This window comes from Dipodomys merriami, unplaced genomic scaffold (genome assembly GCF_024711535.1).
Source record: "Dipodomys merriami isolate MVZ:Mamm:240054 unplaced genomic scaffold, mDipMer1.0.p SCAF_38, whole genome shotgun sequence".
In the NCBI taxonomy this organism is placed as follows: domain Eukaryota; kingdom Metazoa; phylum Chordata; class Mammalia; order Rodentia; family Heteromyidae; genus Dipodomys; species Dipodomys merriami.
The window spans coordinates 4,450,531-4,469,624 of NW_027205381.1; positions in this window are offsets into that span (position 1 = coordinate 4,450,531).

The following is a 19,094-nucleotide window of genomic DNA, read 5'->3' on the forward strand; positions in this document are numbered from 1 at the left end:
TTTACATCATTTTAAAAACACTCCTTAATTTTTGCAAGATAAATTTGTAGCTCATCTTGAACCTGCTCAACCCAGCTATGCATTTCTCTTATGGGCCTTTTATCATTTCTAAAATGTTATTAAAGAACAAGGTGTGAACATGCTCCCTTGTCACTACTTTGACTTTTTTTCATGGTTGTTTTAGCAGAAGCAGGAAATAGCAGCATATTTTACATACATGTTCACATGTGTATAAACATATGTCTAAAAGTGTACCTGTATGTGTATTACAAATCCTCAGTCTTCACCAACTCCTTCAATCCCATTCAATGTCCATTCTATATTCTTGTATCTTACATACAATGAATCCTGGTTTTCATTAACTTTAGTACATCTATGTATTCAATCCGATATTACATTTAAAATGGTTCTTGAAATTGTTTTTACTTTATTAAACTAAAATAAAAACCTATACAGAAGTTCAGAAAGCTTGTATATCCCCCATACATACTCAGACACAAACATAGGCATGCACACACATGAATACATGTTCACATGCACATCCCACCTTACCTACCAAATGGCAAATATTTAAATACTGTAAGCCACAGTTACTTGTATTTGATATTGGTCCTTTTCTTGTTTACTTTCTTTTCCCCTTCAATACGTTTATGATATTCATTGAAATACAACTAGGGTCACTTGTTCCAGTTTTCTTTCAACTTTACAACTGGATTTTTTTCCCAGTCACTGATTTCCTTTTTGCTTTTTGATATATAGACTATTTATAACACAAAAGTGTCATTCTCTCTTTCCAACCTATGTCTCTCACTGTTGTCCTCTTATAAATGACAAACTCAGTTGTTGTTTTCTTTTATTTTGTTCTTGCTGTTATTGTTCCTCTCTTTATTTTAAATAGAAGTTTGATGTAAGCCTTCCCTATCCCAGGATTCAGAGGCAGAAGAACATCCACATGGTTCCAATTCCTGGCATCACTCCCCCCTGTCTATATCACTGGAGGAAGGTACGGTCTTGACTTGGGATGATGGGGTCTGTAGCTGGATGAATGCCATTATGTGAAATGGCGAATGGGGAATTTGGCATATCTTCCACATCAGGAGCTGTGAGGTCAGAAGACAAGAATATCCCCAAACTCTCTGAGGCTAGGTATCCCCTTCTTCCAACCACTCTAACACTGCTTTAGGAAAAGAGATGTTCAGAGAACAAAAAGTGGAAAACAGAAGCCTAAGCAGATCAACCTCCACTCCACTCACAGCTTAAAAAAAAAAAAACAACCAGGTTCCCTCTGTATATGTAAGGATTGTGGCAAGCTCCCGACCCAGGGACAAACAAGGTAGCATAAGTAAATAGACTTCCTGAGTTTTAGCAGTGACACTGTGTGGTCCCTACAACAGACAAGAGCTGCACATGGCCTGCTAACTGCACTCCTTCTCTCTGAGGTTACAAGTCCAGGGGTGACGAGCAGCCCTGAGTAAACTCCTCTGTGTGTCTCCTAGGTATCCAGCAGGAAGGACCATGAACAGCTTTTTGTCAATTGCAATGACCACACAGTGTCATTGTTAAAACCTAGGTAGTCTGTTATTCCTATAGTAGGCTAGGCGGGATGATTTGAATCATTTGAGTATTATAAAGAATGCCATCTTTGTACCGAAGCCAGTGGTTGGCATGCCCATCTTGTGAATGAAAAATACCAGGCTCAGGAATACCAAGCATCTTGGTGAGCATCGGAAAGTGAATGGGATAGCTATTTTTAGAGCCTTGACTTTTCTGAGTCCAATTTTCACATTCTGAAAACGATACAGGATTTGGAAACTGCCACCCCTCCCTGGGAGGCTCTAAGCAACCACCGCCTTCTCTCTGCAGCTCACTCTCCCACCTGCCCAAGATGAGAGTAAGTCAAGTCTCTAAACTATTATCTGTTGGGTCTTTGTCTGTCCCAGGAAAGACGGAAGGGGTCTGAGGAAAGGTACGTGTGCAGCTAGCCGGTTCCCCAGCCTCCCTTAACCCTGGAGACAATCAGACGCTGGGGGGTGGGGGTGGGGGGTCAAGTCAAGCAGGGACTGGTTTATTAACACACAGCAAGCACTTTTGAAAAGCAAAAAAAACCAGGTGGCATGGGAGGAAAAGGAACCAACCAATCACTGTAAAGGTCACACCCTATCATGCACCTAAGCTTCCACCAGCTGTTTATGCACTGAACATAAACAAATCGGGCTCTGCCCACTCAACTCCCTCTCAGCGCCAGCTTTGCTGCCCATGTGCCCTACAATTATCTAGTTCCAAAACAAAAATTTGACTTCTTCCCCTGTGTACATGTGTGTGAACATGTATGTATGTGTGTGTTGTGCATTTCCCAGTTGCCAGAAGCTTGAAAGGATAAAGATGAAAAAAAAAACAGATAATAAAAATTCATGGAAGTTGGTGACAAGTCACCATAGGCGGTCAGTGGGATCCTCACAGCTTTGTGACCCTAGAGACAGAATAATAGGCCATTGTGGGTATGCTGAGAGTACTCATAAGGTTAATAGTGATCTCAAGTGCAAAACAGAATCCAGGAAGGGATCAGGGTGGGTTGCTCAGCCATTGTCGCCATCTCCCCCTGGCTAAGAGTTTTTGAATGAACTTCCTTAGTTACCTCCTATATGACCCATAAGAAGGGTCATAATATCCTATATAGTATATGGAAGCAGAGGGAGCCCCACAAATAGGCACACCATGCTCATGATGTGCAGCTGGAGGAAAAGGGAGACAGAAAACTACACCATCCATTCTCCTGGCCTCCAAAGATCATCTCTCTGCTTCACTTTGCAGCCCCAGGAAAGAGAGCAGCAGGTGGCTGAGAGCAAGTCGCAGCGTGGACCTTGAGACAAAGCTGTGTAAAAGGTGCCCCTGGCTCTGATATTAAAGTTTGCCTTTCATTCTCTATTCAGTTTTGTGGAGAGTAAAATATGACATTTGGTTAATTAATTTTTTAGATCTACAGGGCCGATGTAGGAAAGACCGTAAATTAAACAATTCTCATTTCCATAACATTGCAGTCCAAAGGGTACAGCTTTATGATGCATCCCTGAAGCAGTGATGCGTGGCTTTTATTAAACAAAGGCCAGGATCCAAAAGCCCTGGCCTCTGCTTTGTGAGGAAGTTAGGCATGTGAAACAGAAAAGTAATTGGATGTGTTTATCTCCTGTTATTTTTTTTAATTCAAATCTATTCAGCTGTGCTGTCAGAGACTGCTCCCTGAGACAGGTCTACTAAACACAAAGACAGATAAAAGGAATAAAGGACATTCACTATGCCATCTCTGTCTTATTCCAAAATTTGAGATGACGTCTAACCATTTGCAACAGAACAGGAAGGAAACAAAGGAAGAGGCTGCAGGAAGGAGGACTCAGCAGAGGACAGCCAATGGAAGCAAATGCTGACACAGTGTCCAAGCACAGAGATGTCTAAAAGAGGACAGATTAATATGTTGATGTGTGTTTCCAATATCAAAGGGAGAGGAGTATAGCATGGAACATTTCTTATGTCTGTTAGATAATAGACCTGAGAGAGAAAAAGAGAGAATGTTAGGTAGATAGGAATAAAAATTGACAGCCCTAACACGTGGCAGATAACATGGCCCCATCGTGGAGCTTCTTGTTCCCATAGAGCTTTGGGCTCCATCCAAATGCCTCCTCCTGCATAAAGGCTTCTTCCCACAATGAAAAGAGCTAGAATGGTGCATCACCCAATCAACCATCAAGCAGTCAGTGCAAAGGGAGGAGACATGAGTGGAGCACCATACTACAAGAACCACCCTCCAAGAGGACTCCACTGGACTCCTCATTGGGCCCCCTCTCTGAATGGAGGGCTTCGCTATTTTCTTTCATAGCTTTTCTTTCCATTTGAAACAAACTACTTATTCTGTTTACCTTAAACACTTTCTCCCCAAATTATAACAGAAACAATTGATTTTTTTTTTCAGCACAGGTGGAAACTTTGGCTTACTGTATAATATAAGAATTTATCTTTGGTAGACATCTATATCCTAAGCCTATGATTCCACTTACTGTTCTTGTGAAATCTGTGTCATAACAGTGTCTACATTTTAAGGTAAATGTTTATATCCTTTTCTCTCAAAAGATGTGTATTTTCTAAGATAATAGCCACTGATCCACTGAAATGTGACTGATTACAATGGAGATGTGCTGTGAGATACTAGAAACTTTGTAGAAGTCCATCTATGTCTGAGATATTCATGAAGATGGGAATGTAAGGGGTAGTTTCACTGTGTTAAGTCTGTTATCCTAGTAGCCTTTGTGTACTGGCATAAGGACAATCAAAGCCAAGTTCATCTGGAGGGCAGGGGTCAAGCAAATGGTCTCAGGCAGGTTCCAAAGGTCAAAGCATAGTAGAGTTCACACCCAGCATTGGGGATTTACCAGGATCATGGGAAGCTTACAGACGCAAGGCCAGGCCATCAAGGGTGGGTGGGTCCATAGATCCCACCACAAGAAGACAGTAGGTGGCGCTGCTCCACTGTAGAGCAACCCTACATACATCCTCACATGATCTGCATTAAAGTAGTGCATAACTGGAAACTAGACTGGAAGTGCAAAGAACAAGGCAATTCCAGGTGGAGAAAACAATGGCCTAGTGGAATGCTCCTCACTGAAGGGATATATGGAGGGAATAAGAGCAAAAAGATAAAGTTAAAGACTGACTAGCTCATGCCTTGAGTTGTGTCAGCCTCGAAGCACACATAGATAAGATTGAGCGCTTCCCCCCCCCACACTTCTTCCCTTTGTTAAAGAAATGAAACCCCAGTAAAGCAATTAACATTCCTTTGGGATACACAAGAGAGCAAAGCCATTACTTCTGCCTGGGAAGTCTGGAGAAGCTTCCATGGAGACACCTTTTAATAGGGTCTGGAAAAGTAACAGTAACTTTTTCCCCAAAGCAGAAAAGAAAGAGGACATTTTAAGACAGAGGAAAAAGTGCCATAAACATAAAAGGCATAGGTTTCTAGAAAGAAAAAAAAATGTGCTCACTATTCTCATGCATAGCAGGGCCAAATTGAATATTTTAGCCAGGAAAAACAAAATGATGATCATAGTTGAGAACTGTCATCCAAATAATTTTAGTAAATAGACTTCCTATTCGTTACACTGGCTTTTCCCAAAATGCTTCTCATAGCTATTTAGAATTACAAAAAAAAAGTTAGTAGAGAGAGATTCATTGTCAATAACTGTGGGAATGTTAAGCATACGGAACATTATGTCTTTTATTCAGAACTTCTCAGGGATTTTAACGTGTTAGCACATATTTTGAATTTCAAAGACAGCATGTAGAATGACGCAGTTCTTATGATTAGGAAAGGATGTAATGTGTTTGGGTTTATTTTTGGCCCAGATATAAATAGATGATTGAGGACACTGTAGCCTAAACACTCTGTATAATCTAAGACTCAACACTTGTATAAATATATGCATCTTGATGCTATCTCTCCATTTGTTATAACATAAAATCGTTGGCTTAACCATTTCATATTGTCATGTTTGGTAATTGTCCACATCCCTACCCCTAAAACCCATAGGGTCCAAAATAGTTGCCACTAATGGCTAGGGAATTCCTAAACTGTGGCTGGTTATCGCTGAAATGCACTGTGAAAGTTCCTGGAAATGCTGTGCACTGACTTTCCATTAGACAGTATAAGCTGTGGCTATGTGATCATGCGACGTCCATCCCAATGTTCTGGAAAACAAATTTTCTGTCATTTAAGCATTCAGCAATATTTGTTCATAAATAAAATCATAAGAAAGTAAGTGGTGCTCTCTACCTAAATTTCTTGCATTTCACATCTGTTGCAAAATTTTATACCCATTTTCTCACTTAAACTTTATAAAGTCTGCTTCTGCCTCTATAGAAGTTATCTTTCTGGTATAAGTATTTCATCTGCTTCTTTGAAACTTCACCCTTAAATTGTGTTAACATATTCAGAAAGCAAGCCTCTCAAACAGCCTTCTCTTTTTAGGAAATGCAAAGTTGTAGGTATAAGGTAATTTGCTACAGCTGGCAGGTTGCTTGCATACAAGCATCCAACAGCTCTGGTGGTCACCTGACCTACCTCTCCTATCATCTGTTTGCTTCCAGCTTTACCTCACATCTTGCCCCAAAACTGCTTTCTGAAATAATGATACCTCTTTGATTTCTAAAGCCTTTCCTTGTACTAACAGTTTTAGGCATCTTGGAGCATTAATTTTCTCAAGAAAGCTTCTACTTTTTGTAATAACTTATCCCTTAAATAACATCCCTATTTTGTTCTAGTCGGTCTCTTCAACAGACCCCTCCAGGGTTCTTTTCTGTCACTCCTCCTCGAATCAGGGCAAATCTCAGTAATCTTTGAAGTGAAGAAAATGACTAGTACCCCAGATATCGACTGGCCCTGTGAAAGTTAAGTGGGGTAATGAAAGAAACAAGCTCTGTAAACTTCCATGGGTGAGTAAGGTATGGCTGCCCTTCTTATAAATTGGGATGGAATGAAACTAGACATCTTACCACCTCTCTCCTAAACTTCTGAAACTTCTAACTCCTTTAAAGGACATTTAAACCCAAATTATTATACCTAAAGATAAACCACATCCACAGCTCTGTACTTTTATCCATCAAATGGATTCTTACATTCATCATTCCAATTTCCTTCATTCTGCTTAACATCTGCCTTAAAGAAAAGTATGGAGAGTAATCTCATAGCCCTGGTAAGCTTCTCAACAAAAGGGTTCAGTTTATCATTATGCAATTAAAATGAGTTAACATAGAATTATATGTTACTTGGTTATAAATGTATAGTATTTAGTATTTAATATATCTTTGCCTAAATAGTCATTGCTTATATGGACTTTGTAAGGTATTTAATTGAATCTCCAAAAAGTAGTTGGATGCTGGACTCTTGGGTGGACTTTGTTTGTTTTGAGGTGAAAGGCATAGAAGACAAGATCTTCCAGACATCCACATGTCAGGCAAGCACTCTAACACTGAGCTAGGTCTCTAGTCCTAAAGTTAGAGATTATGAAACTTTTCATATTTTGTCTCATCCCATCAAGAATTTAGATATATTTCTCCATCTTTTGAATCTAGGATGATCACATGACTTTCTATGGCCAATGGAGAATCATCTACCAGATGGACAGACAGACCAACAGACAGAGATCCTTGTCTGTGTTCTGTCTGTCTCTCTGTCTCTGTCTCTATCTTTCTGTCTCTGTCTCTCTGTCCCTCTGTCCCTCTGTCTCTCTGTCCCTCTGTCTCTCTCTCTGTCTCTGTCTGTCTCTGTCTCTGTCTCTGTCTCTGTCTCTGTCTCTGTCTCTGTCTCTCTGTCTCTCTGTCTCTCTGTCTCTCTGTCTCTCTCTCTCTCTCTCTCTCTCTCTCTCTCTCTCTCTCTCTCTCTCTCTCTCTCTGTCTCTCTCATATCCCTTACTATTTGAAGGAGTGCTCTGGCAGCCACTGAGGAAAGAAGCCAAAGGAAGCCTTCTGCACAGGATGGATGTGCTACCCTGTCACCTTCATTGTTTCAACCAGCTATCAGACCTAGAGCCTATCCCAGACACCCAACTGGTGGCTAACCCACCAATTAACCACATACACCTGCAAGAATGCGAAAAAACTCCAATCCAATAAAATTCTCAAGCTATGTAAACAGTTACTACTGTTACCCATTGAATTTTGGGGTGGTGTGTAATGTAGCAAAGGAGAACTGAAGCAAATTGCTTAGCAGTGGGTGCTAATGATACAAGAAACTTGTATATACCTGACCCAAACTTTGACAGTGGGTGGAGGCTGTGACTGTGGTTAGGAACGTGCTAGCCAGGGCTGCATCAATGGCAGAAAGCCAATAGATGTAGAAATGCTCCAACAGCTAGGCAGTATGTCACAATATTGTAGAAGAAAGCAGTTTTTAAAGCCATAGGCACCTTCTAGCATTTTGGTCTAGCTAGGATCATCTCCAAACTGAATGTTCCAGTGCCGGGGTGAATTTATTCCAGCTGAGTGAATTTGTATGTGCAAAAACATGTTAATAGAAAGGAACTAAGGAAGGATTGTTTTGTTTGCACATAGGTCAGAGAATATAGAGAAGGACCTGCATTTATAGAGGACTTCAAGATTTAACTTTGCACCTAATGGTTCCTTTCATCCAAAGAAGTTGGATGTATGGCTTACAGGTACTTTATGGATTCAATAGATTACCTCTTGTCTGTCTGTTGACTATTTTGCTGTGCAGAAATATTTTAGTTTGATGCAATTCCGTCTACTTGTACTTATATTGTCTGTGTCAGCCCTCTGTCTGGGTTTTGTTTTGGTTGGTTTTTTGGTGACAGGATCTCACTATGCAGCCCAGTTTGACATAAAACTCACAATCCTCTTTCCTCAGCTTCTTTGAGTGCTGGAATTATAGGCATAGGATAACAAGTCCAACTTTGTGTATGTTTTAAGGGATCATACTTCCAAATTATTACCCAAATTAATATTTTAAGGTTTTTTTCTGTAGCATTTAGAGATTTAATTTTATTTATAGCTTTCATTTTATTTATGTTTTTATTTTTTTGATATTTTTATAGTTTCAAGTCTTAGATTTAGGTATGCAATCCATCTTGAAGAGATTTTTAAATATGTTCACAATATGTGCTTCTATATGAGGAAAGGATTCGATATCACTTTTCTGAACATGAATGACAATTTTTCCAATAATATTTGCTAGAAAGCCAATCTTTTCTCCACTATGTGTTCTAAGTACCCTAATCAAAGATCAGTCAACTATCAATGTAAGAAATTATTTCTTGGATTTCTATTCTGTTCCAATAATCAATTTGTCTGCTTTATACTCATCCGTAGTGTTGGGATTATTGTACCCTTGGAATATATCTTGAAGTCAGGTAGTGAGATGCCTTGGGCTTTGTTCTTCTTACAGAAGAATCATTTGGTTATTTGGGACTTTGATGGTTTCATGTGAATTTGAGAGTTTGGTTATCTTTTTCTCCTTTTTTTATTCTTGCTATCTTTAAGTAATAGTAGAAAGTTAATTCAGTTCAACGTATCAGTTGAATCAGTTGTTCACAAGAACAATATATCTTGATCAATGTCACCCCTCCCATCATTGTTCCCCATCTCTCCCAACCCCACTCATCCCCTTAAGTTACCTGATTTTCCCTTTACATGTGTACATTGAATATGATTATTGTATTACCCATTTAGCTGCTCTGCCTCCCCTTGTGCTCCCTTACCCCAACAAAACTTGTTTTGGTTTCTTGATATTCAATTTTTTTTAAATGTATGTTAGTTATGCAATTGGAATTACATGATTGGGATTCTCCCCTGTGTATACCATACATAATTTGTGTATATAAGTATATGGTCAGTAAAAACTGCCATTTAAAGCCAGGCCTTGTGGGTTAACGCCTGTGATCCTACCAACTCAGGAGGCTGAGATCTGAGAATTTTGGTTCAACGCCAGCCCAGGTAAGGAAGTCTATGAGACTCTTCCCTCCAATTAACCACTGGAAGTAGTGCTAGGGCTCAAAATGGTAGAGGACTAGCATTGAGTGAAAAAGTTTAGAGACAATTCCCAGGCCCTGAGTTCAAGCCCCATGACTAAAAAAAAAATGTCATTTAAATTTTGACTGGAATTGCATTGACTCAATAAATCACTTTTGGTAATACAGATATGTAAACAATATTAATTTATGAACATGAATGTCTTTCCATTAATGTCTTCTATAATTTCTTTCATCAATGTATTATAGTTTTCATGTACAAAAACTTAGTTTTTGGTTACATTTATTTCTAAATTTTATATTCTTTTGTGGTGCAATTATAAATAAGATTATTTTCTTTTTTGTATAGTATATTGTTAATGTACAGATAAAAAGTTTTCTATGTTCCCATGTTATTAAAGTTATTACTAGAACTGTGTTTCATGGAGAGTATAGGATTTTCTGTATGTTAGATAAAGTAATCTGCAAACAGGACATACAAAAGACTAAATGAAAAAAAAGTGTGACAAGAGACAAGGATTTTTTTTCATGACAAAGAAATGAATTTTTTAAAAAAGGATGTAGCAATTCTAAACATATATACACACAACATTAGAGGTTCTAAATGCAAAAGGCAAACATTGCAGAACTAAGGGGAGAAATAAACAGCAGCACAATAATAACAAAGGACTTGAGAACAATATTAACATACTTTTAACAATAAATATATCAGCCAGACAGAAAAATCAATAAAGAAACAGTAGACTTTAATAACACTACACACCAAACAGATTTGACAGGCACACACAGAACATTCTATCATAGTACACATTCTCCTCTCACACAGACCATACTCTAAAATAGACTGTGTGTTAGGTTATAAAATATATATCAACAAATATAAGAAGATTAAAATCATATCAAGTACTTTTCTGTCCAAATAGCAGGAAACTAGAAATCAGGAACAGGAAGAAAATTGGAAAACTCACTAATATGTGTAAATTAAACATCATACTCCAGAAAGCCATTGGTTCAAAGAAGAAATCAAAGGGGAAATAAAAAAATATTTTGAAGCCAGGTGCCGAATATTTTGAAGCAGGTACCAGTGGCTCACACCTATAGTCTGAGCTACTCAGGAGGCTGAGATCTGAGGATCGCAGTTCAAAGCCAGCCAGGGCAAGAAACTCCATGAGACTCTTACCTCCAATAAACCACTCAGAAAACTGGAAGTGGCACTGTGGCTTAAGTGGTAGAGCACTAGCCTTAAGCTGAACAGCTGAGGGACAGTGCCCAGGCCCAGAGTTCAAGCCCCAAAACTGACAAAAAAAAATTTTTTTGAGACAAATGAAGATGGAAACACAAAATAATAACATTTAAGGGATTCAAAAATAAAGTCTAAGAGAGAAGTTTACAATGACAAATGCTTATCTTAAGAAAAAGTATGGCCTTAAACAACTAGAGTATACCTCAGAGAAAATGAATAAACTGAGTCTGAAGTTAGCAGAAGGAAAGCAATGATAAAGGTTTGAGAGGAAAAAAGTTAAGTAGAGATTAGAAAAACAAAAGATCAATGAAACTAAGAATTATTGCTTGAGGGCTGGGAAGGTGGCTCAGTGGTACAGGGCTTACCTTGCATGCCTGAGGCCCTGAGTTTGACTCCTCAGCACTATATAAGCAAAAAGAAAAAAGCCGGAAGTGGCGCTGTGGCTCAAGTGGTAGAGTGCTAGCCTTGAGCTGAAGAGCTGAGGGACAGCACCCAGGCCCAGAGTTCAGGCCCCACGACTGGACCAAAAAAAAAAAAAGAATTATTGCTTGAATGATAAGCAAAATCAACAAACTTTTAATTAGACTGATTAAAATATACCCTCAAATAAATAAATTTTGAAATTAAAGAGGAGACTTTAAAATTGATCAATAAGAAATCCAAAAGGTAGTAGAAACTATTATAAATAATTATCTACCTATAAACTGAATATCTCAGAGAAATAAATGGATTAATTCCTTCAAACAGAGCAACCTACAAAAATTGAATCAGGAAGAAATAAAAAGTATACATAGACCAATAACAAATAAGCAGGTGGAGCAACAATCATCCCACAGAGAAAAGTAGCAAATCAGGTGGCTTTACTAATAAATCCAACAGAACATTTAAAGACAACTAAGCCAATGCTTTCCAAATTCTCCCCCCAAAAATAAATGGAACACTTCTAAACTTACTAATGAGACAAGCATTACCCTAATGCTAAAGCCAGAGAAGGATATTATAAAGAAAGACAACTTATGGACAACTTCCCTGATGACAGAAATAGGAAAAAAAATCTCACAAAATACTAGCAAGTAAAGCTCTTTTAAAGGACCATAGACCATATCAAGTGCCATTTGTCCCTGAAACACAGGGTGTTTCAAAATTGCAAATTAATGAACATGAATCTTAACAGAATAAATAAAATTCATATAATAAAACATGAAAATATCAATAGAAACAGCAAAGGACATTTGCTAAAATTAAGCATTCATTATCGATTTAAAAAAAGTCCTAAAATCTGGGTAATGAAAAAACGTATCTCAATATGATAAATGCCCACAGCTGTTAACCCATATTACCATCAAACCTAATAGTGAAAGACTGGGAGCTTTATCTCTAAGATTAAAAATAAGAGAGGAGCCCATTCTCACCATTTCTATGAAACACAGAACTGCAAGACATATTCTGAGCAATAAAGCAAGGAAAAAAAAACGGGAAAGGAAGAAATAAAATTGTCCTCTAATTCAGCAGCGATAAGGCTGGGCGAGAAAGTTACTCAGTTTCACAATTTTTAAAACACATAATGAAAAGATTTATAAGATGGAAATAGTAAAAGCCAGAGAGAGCATCTATTCAATGGAACAGGCTCTAAATCACACCAAAACTATTCAGTAACCCAGGCACAAATGGCTCACACATGTAATCCTGGTTACTTAGGAAAGCTGAGAGAGAGGAAGAAACATGGTTCAAGACCAGCTGTGACAGAAAAGTCCTTGAGACCCCTTCTCAAAAGAGAGCTGGGTACAGTGACAAAACTTACCAAGCCATGAAGGAACCTTAAAAGAGGGGGATCAAGGAATAGGTTCATATCGCAAATAGATTCTTTTCTCAAAAATAATAGCACCAAAAAAGGCTGGAGGTATGACTCAAAGTAAGAGTACCTTCCTGGCTAGCACAAGGCTCTGAGTTCAAACTGCATAGCCCCTCCCCCAGCCCTAAAAGAAAAATATGCTTAGTATATCTGCCTGCGATTAAGGCAAAGTATTGTTTCAAGCCATTGTATTTTGTTTTGCAGCAAAATTTGACTATGTTTCATGTTTCACCTCTTTAATTTGATATTGCTTCTACCACTGTCTCAAAGAAAATTAATTAGTTCTTTATGACTTAATTTTCATAAATATAAAGTAAGACTAAATATATGTACCTTGTGGGTGTCTTGCATATTAATGAAATAGTATGACTTCCTTTGTTAAAAGGTGCAGATTCTATAAAAATTGAAATTCTCATTTTTATGAACCTTTATTTCCTCATCTATACAAGGTGACAATGATCTCTACCTCTTAGCTTCCTTTTAAAAAATGAATAACTTGGAAGGAACAAAACTGACACAAACCAGATCATCAGAAATAATTGCCAGATCATGACCAAGTATGTGACAGTGACTTTTACTGATATTACCTTTCCAGTAATTAAAAGTATTTTCAGCCAGGGGCTGGTGGCTCATGCCAGTAATCCCACTACTCAGGAGGCTATAATTTGAGGATAATGGTTCAGAGCCAGCCTGGGCAGGAAAGTCTATGAGACTCTGATGCTGATTAACAACCAAAAAGCCAGAAGTGGAGCTGTGGCTCCACAAAAAAGCTCAAGGACAGCACCCAGGCCATGAGTTCAAGTCCCATGACCAACACAAAAGAAAAAAAAGCACTTTCTCATCTGGTCATGGTGGTCCACAAGTGGTACACAACTGTAATTCCAATATTCAGAAGGCCAAGGGAGAAAGATGGCAAAAATAAAACCTGTGATATATAATGAGACCCTGTCTCCCACAAAATGGGCTTTTTAAGAGGGAGGGAGAGAAGGAGGGGGGGAGCGAAGGAAGGAGGGAGGGAGGAAGGAAGGAAAGAAGGAAGGAAGGAAGGAAGGAAGGAAGAAAGGAAGGGTCGAAAGAAAGAAGGAACATTTAGTATATATTTTAAAAGTGTATAAAAGCTTTCTAGGGCTGGGAAGGTGGCTCAGTGGTAGAGTGCTTGCCTCGCATGCATGAGGTTCGCCTCCTCAGCACCACAAAAACAAAAAAAAGCCAGAAGTGGCGCTGTGGCTCAAGTGGTAGAGCACTAGCCTTGAGGTGAAGAGCTGAGGGACAGTGCCCTGGCTCAGAGGTCAAGCACCACAACCGACAAAAAAAAAGTTTTCTAAATTTCAAATGTAATCTTCTAAATCAATTGATATATGTGTGTCCACACGCATACATGTGTTCATGTCTTTGTCATCATAAAACAGATTTTAATGACCCCATAGTCACTTAAGCCACTCTGTCAGTTTTTATGTGTGTGTGTGTGTGTGTGTGTGTGTGTGTGTGTGTGTGTTAGTTATTTTCAAGATAAGGTCTCACTTTATGCCCAGACCAACCTGGACTGAGATTCTCCACTTTGTGCTCCCCTTTATCCCTGGGATAACAGGTATCTGCTGCTGCATGTAGCCATTCTACTTCTTCCATGTCTTGGAAAGACAGGCATGCATCACTATGCCAAGTAAGTGGTTGAGATGAAGTCTTGTGAATTTTTATACCTACACTAGCATTGCACCTTGAGCCCAAAATATCTGCCTTTCTAGTAGGTAGGCTCAAGCCACTGTGCCCTGATCAGACTCAGAGCTCTCAAAGATGAATAAATACTTCTCAGGATTCTGATCCATATTCTTGTGAACTTAGTTCCCCTCCAATATCTTATTCTCTCCCTCAACTTATCTCAATACCCCTTCTCTATCAGTCTTCCAACTCTCAAACACTCCCTTAGCAAACCAATAACCTCCCTCTAAAATTACTATCTACCTGTCTCAGCCTATATGTGTAGATGCTGGAGAGAGGCCACTGAAGCTGTACAAATGCCTCAGTAGAGAGCAGACAACCAGTGGACCATCATAAGAGCTAAGATGGCTAAGGAACCTGGGAAAGCAAACAGTGCACTCAAGAACACAAAGCAATATGGCAGATGGTGCCACCATACAAGACACACAAAGGAATGAGGTACATAGGGTGCACAGTGATCTGTGAGGGTTTCCTGAAACACATCTACACTCATTCAATAATCACTTCATGAACATCTGCTGTAAGGCAGGTCCTCTGCTAAACCAGGAAGAAAATAATGAATGATATGACCAATGATGTCTGGTCCTTGTTTTGTACTTTATAATCAAGCCAGGAATGATGTATGAATATCAGAGAGTAAAAGGAGAGTATAAATGGGAGATAGAACTGTTGGAAGACCTCTGTTCCTAGCATCATGGTCTCGTAGAAATCACTCTCTGTGTTCAGTTCAAGTAACATTTGAACTTGGGGAGGGAAGCAGGAAGAGAATGTGTGTGTGTGAGAGAGAGAGAGAGAAAGTAAGCTTAAGAAATAAGAACATGGTGGAGTATTACTATGGAAATCATGTCATTTGTGGAAAGATGGATGAAAATACTGTTAGGCTGGAAAAAGAAAACTCAAAATGTCAACTATCATGTGTGGAAGTTAGACCTAAAATAATGATGATGATGATGATGATGATGATGATGATGATGATGATGATGATTATGGCATGACAGAATTAAAAATGGAGCAAGAATGCAAAGGGGGTTGGCCTGGGTGGTGGAGTCATGGGCAAGAGGGAAGGGAAAGAAAAAGACACAATGATACTGAGGGATGAAGAGGATGAAAGTATGTTCCATGCATGTATATTAAGACAGCATAATGAAACCCACCGAACAGAAAAGAGAGAAGGGAGGAGAGGACTGAGAATATTATGGGGAAGGGAAATTGTTCAAAGTACACTACACACTTATGAAACTGTCACAATGAAACTCCCTTGTGTTATTAATGTACTCTAATTTAAAAATATTAAAAAAGAAAGAAAAAGAAGACGAGGAAATGGTGGCCATTTACTTCAGAGATGAGCACATCCCTCACCCTGAGAGCATCTCCCTCCCAGGGGGAGCCAGCCATTACTGCTAGTCAACACCAGAGGCACTTCCTTCAGTCCAAAGGTATTCTTTCCTATAATCACCAATTAGCACCTGTCACAGCCGTTTCCCTGGGCAGTTGATGAGGACTGAGATTTCCAGCAGGTTGGAGATTTTACTGAAGCCCTCCAGTTAATAGTGGTGATATTCAGAGCAGAACTAACAGCTCACACTTGGAATGGTTTCCCTCTTTTTCTATGGCTCAAGTCTCTCAGGACCTGTGCAGGTTGATTGTTCCATGCCCCAGTACTTTGACAAGCTATTGTCAGCCAGTAATAACTTTTGGAAGCCCCCTGGCCAGAGAGCAGAGCAGTTCATCACTGAAAAATCCAGCTGATTTATTTTATTATGAAGGGAGTTTGTAGAAGGACAGCTCATTCTCTCCTGGCTCTTAGGTGAGTCTCAGCCTGCTGTCCTTCTCCACACTGCCACAGTCACTCTCGCCGTACAAGTTATCATGCAGAGTCCCACTTGGTACATGGATCCAAGGGGCAGTCACCAAAGTGTGAACTATACAGGGACAGTAGTGTCCTTGGACTTCCACTCATAGAATAGCGGGTGACTTTGGGGATACTCCACCCAGCTCAGATGGCTTGTCTCTCCATACACATGTGCTCCAGCACCGCCAGAGCAGATCGTGCTGATGCATTTTCCCATGAATCTCTCCTGCACCACTGGGCATTCTCTTATGCCAAAATCTGTGATTCAACTCTTGGACCAAACCCAGCGCCTGGCCCTGAGTGATACTGTGTTAAGGAGTGTGTGCTTATTTGTTTGCCAAATGGTTGTCCTCTGCCTTCCTGATAACAGCACCTCAATTTTCTTGGGGGAAGCAGCCTTTTCCTGTTCCTGGGTGTGGCTGAACTTTTCGTCAGGCAATAGAGAAGAGATGGGAAACGGCAGTGATCTTGCCAGTCCACATTAATTGGTCAGCTCTGGGAAAATTACTTAATTCTTACCAAGGAGAGCAAAGATGGATTTTTGTGCAAACAGTTACTGGGAAAGAAAGCCTGTCTTTCCATAGACTTCTAACTGGGCAAAATAAAGGGCTGAACTAGTAATGAACATTTCTGTTCACCAGTAAAATATGACTAATGATTAAGAAAAACTGGTGAAAAGAACATCTTGGAGGTAGAGATAAAAACCTAATGTTACTATGTCTGCTCCGGGATCCACTGCTCCCTGAATGAAGCCTTTGCCCTTTAACTTTTAGATACAGTCCTCCCCAGCATTCCTTTGCAGTATTGTGTTGTGATACATCGCTGCATAGTAAGCCATGTGAAACTCAGTGGCATTAAATAGCCTCCTGAATTATTTTCAAAATAACCCAATTAAACAGACACTATATAAACAGGGAGAAAAAGAATTAAACTGGTTAAAACTTTCCCAAAGCTGTCAGCATCTTAGTTTACTAGTCAATTAGTGCCGTTAACCCATAAACTATTGACTTACTCAGCTGTAGAAAAGCAATTCATCTCATTTACATTATATGAGAAGGGAGCCTCTGGTTTGCCTTGTGCTTCTTTTTCTGGTTCATGCCTGCCTGGCCTCTCATAAAGACACAAGACTTTCATTGTCCATCCACTCCATCTTGAAACCTGCCTCTGGAAAGCACCTAAGGTCCATGGTACATCACTCAGCACCTGGGGGAGTGGATGAGCACCTGCTTAATGCATCTGCTCTGGCACTATGAGGCCAGTGCTTCATAACAAAGAGCTCTTCACCCTGTCTCTAGCATGCCTTCCTTTTTACGTATTCAAGGCATCTCTGCTGACCCTTTTGTGCCACCGAGGTTAGGAGTCAGGCCAATCCTGCAATTCCCTAGGACTGAACTAAGGCCAGAGTATGCCAGCTCCCTTCAAGGAGACACCATCTTCTATCCATAGGAGAAGGTGCACATACATAGGCACGAAGTCCAGGGGAGCAGAGGCCAGTGTGATGGCTAGAGGTTATTGGGGTTCAAATAGAAACATTCGGCTGACAACTGGGGTAAGGTGGAGAAAAGAAAGAAGTCCTGGAAATCTTGTAAGAGCAACTTGTGCAGTCAGTAAAGAGCAAGCTCTGCAGCTTGGGTTGCTCAGGTTTCAAGAACAGCTCCATCATCTGCTGTCAGGTTTCAAGAACAGTTCCATCATCTGCTGTGTAGCCTTAAGCTACTTAGTCAAGTACTCTGTTTCATTGACCTTGTCTTTAAAATTAGCTAATGCTGATGACTACAAATTGTCCTACTAGATTGCTGGGAGATTTAGAGTCAGTGTGTAGCCAGTGCTGAGACAAGAAGTGCTTGATGATTGAAAGCTCAGAGGACCAACTGACTATTATTTCTGTAACTGCTTCCTGTAGTTCTAGTCTGCCTTGGATGTGCCCCATGGCATCTGAAACACCCAAGATCAAATGCCTTCTTAATCTCACAACTTCTACGCTTCTGTCTGTGCCTTGTGTTTACTCTAGTTAGAACTCACTCCTGTATCTTAAACTACATGCCAAAGAGCTGGACATTACCCTCAACAAACACAGCAAATACTCCAGCCCGGTCTGTGAGGCCTGACTCAGCCCCACTCGCAGTCCACCCAGAGGGCTCTTCCAAAAAAGAGAAACTAGGCTGGGGAGGAAGGAGGCAACAACCCTGCAGGCCATCAGCTCCCTGGGGGACATTGCCATCACCCACAGCTGCTTCTGCCGGGGAGCAGGAATGCTGGTTTCTGGAAATATACTGTGCACAACAGTGCTGTATTCCTCTGCCTGTAGAAATGGTCAGTTTGGGGTACTGAAGGGCCTTTCTAGAACCAGAAGAAGAGGAACTGCTAGGGGAAGACTCATACATGAACATGATTGTGAGGTCTGTCAGATCCGTCTCTCATGGAGAGGGATCATATTGTATGCATATCTCTAGGACATGGTAATAAGTGTAATATATGTGAGTAGATACATAGAAACATGTCTATATTAGTAAGGTCTAGGTAGCACTATGCTGTTAAAATGATATATCTGTGCACATCGTATGCCACAGTGGGACCATTCATTCTGTATTATAAAACTACAGAAAGAAGGGAAGGGTAATGGTATGGAGCTAGACATGCACAGATGCTGCTGAGGAAGTGCCCTGAGCAATTAGTGGCCCTTAGGAGTTACAGATCTACTTCCGGGGGCCTGAGGTTAGCAGTCAAGTCTAAATCTTGGTGGTTTCTTTCTAAGGGATTCCAAAGGAGATGGAATCTGACAAATCTATAATACTCACTGACCCACTGACAAGTATATTAGCTCTGCCCATGTTCCTTAGACCATTTGGAAGGTCTCCTAATGCACAGTCTATCTTAGAACAAGAATGTAAATACCCCTGGATA